This window comes from Apium graveolens, chromosome 2 (genome assembly GCF_009905375.1).
Source record: "Apium graveolens cultivar Ventura chromosome 2, ASM990537v1, whole genome shotgun sequence".
NCBI classification, from domain to species: domain Eukaryota; kingdom Viridiplantae; phylum Streptophyta; class Magnoliopsida; order Apiales; family Apiaceae; genus Apium; species Apium graveolens.
Genome location: NC_133648.1, coordinates 254,049,478 through 254,051,362, shown reverse-complemented (window position 1 = coordinate 254,051,362; position 1,885 = coordinate 254,049,478). Strand labels below are relative to the sequence as shown.

At 41.4% G+C, this 1,885-nt stretch overlaps 1 non-coding gene across 1 annotated transcript; it reads left to right on the top strand.

Annotated features, from left to right (window-relative positions):
• Positions 1 to 850: 850 nt before the first annotated feature.
• LOC141709997 (small nucleolar RNA R71) lies at positions 851 to 957 on the top strand. Its single transcript, XR_012570542.1, has one exon. It is a non-coding gene; the product is annotated as a small nucleolar RNA R71 (small nucleolar RNA).
• Positions 958 to 1,885: the final 928 nt, after the last annotated feature.

Sequence of the window (1,885 nt, the reverse complement as noted above, 5' to 3'; positions counted from 1 at the left end):
CACTTCTGCTTCCTTCTGCACTTCTTCTTCTTCAGCCTCAACTTCAGATTCTGGAGTATTAGCTTTTTCAGGATTTGCAACCTTACCAGACTTTAATGTAATTGCCTTAACATGCTCCTTAACTTCCTTCTTGCCTGGCACTTCAGCATCTCTTAGAAGCGTGCCAGGTTGATGATTCATTAATGCATTAGCAATCTGCCCAATCTGATTCTCCAAGGTCCTGATAGACACAGCTTGGATCTTGCACATGCGCCTCAACTCCTCCAATTCAGATTTTTTATTAGCTTGCGGTAACTGCTGAAGTTGAAGTTGTTGCCTAGGGGCATAATGCGGTTGTTGAAAACCAGGAGGGTTATACTACATTGAGTATGGCTGATAAGGTTGTTGTACCACATTCTGATTGTTGCTCCAACTGAAGTTAGGATGATTTCGGTTATTGGGATGATAAGTGGCTGGAGCTTGCTGCTGTGATCTCTGAAAGTTGCTCACAAATTGAGCTGATTCGCTAGAAATAGCACACTGCTCAGTTTCAGGTGCCCCCGCACAAAGTTCACAAACACTAGTGATTTGATTACCTCCATAATTAGCCAAAGAGTCCACTTTCATCGTCAAAGCTTGAAGTTGAGCAGCTATAGCAGTAGGTGTATCTACTTCCAGAATTTCTTCTACCTTGCCTTGCAACATTCTTTGCGTAGGATTCTGGTATTCATTAGCTACCATGAGCTCAATCAACTTATAAGCTTCGTTATAGCTTTTGGCCCATAAGGCTCCACCAGATGCTGCATCGAGCATAGGTCTAGACCGAGCACCCAAACCATTATAGAAACAGTTTATAATCATCCAATCAGGCATGCCATGGTGTGGGCACTTCCTTAGCATCTCCTTATATCGATCCTAAGCCTCACACATATATTCTCAAGTTTGCTGTGCAAACTGAGTAAGAGCATTTCTGATTACAGCAGTCTTCGCCATAAGAAATAATTTAGTGAGAAACTTTTGAGCAAGATCCTCCCATTTGGTGATAGACCCTGGTGGTAGAGAATGTAACCAACACTTTTCTTTATCCCTCAGAGAGAATGGGAAAAGTCTCATCCCGATAGCATCTTCAGTCACCCCATTGAACTTGAAAGTGTTGCAGATCTCGATGAAATCCCTGATGTGCATGGTGGGGTCTTCTGTAGGATAACCCCCAAACTGAACTGAGTTCTGTATCATCTGAATCATGTTCGACTTGATCTCAAAAGTGTTAACCGAGATGGCTGGTCTGATGATGCTCGACTGAATATCATTGATCTTAGGCTGAGAATAGTCCATCAAAGCCTCAGGAATTTCCGTTTGATCTCCCATCACTACTAAAGCTGGTTCCTCAAGTTTATCTTCTTCTTCTTCTTCTACTTTCTCTTCGTCCTCAAAAGCTTCCCTTTGAATCACTGCAGCTTCCTCCTCGGCTTGATCCAGAATTCTCTTACGAGCCCGCGAACGCGTATGCATACACGCTCTCTAGAGTACCTGAAACACGACAAGAAAAATAGTAGGTTAGTAACAAAGTCCGAGTCAATGAACTTTAACGATCACTGATGACAAACACATAAACTAAAAGTTAACACCGAGTCCCCGACAGCGACGCCAAAAACTTGTTAGTCGCTAAACACGCGCTAAAACTCACGCAAGTATACGCGATCGCAAGTAATATAGAATTATTTCTAGTTCGTTCCCACAGAGACTGGTTAGGTTAACTATGTGATTTGTTTGACTTATGCAATAATGATATGGCTATTATTCAATGCTAAGACGAATAACAATTTGAGTTTTGATTATACTACGATTAACTATTGAGAATTATTCTGGAGAATATTAACTAAGAGATTAAAAAGAGTTGAATAAT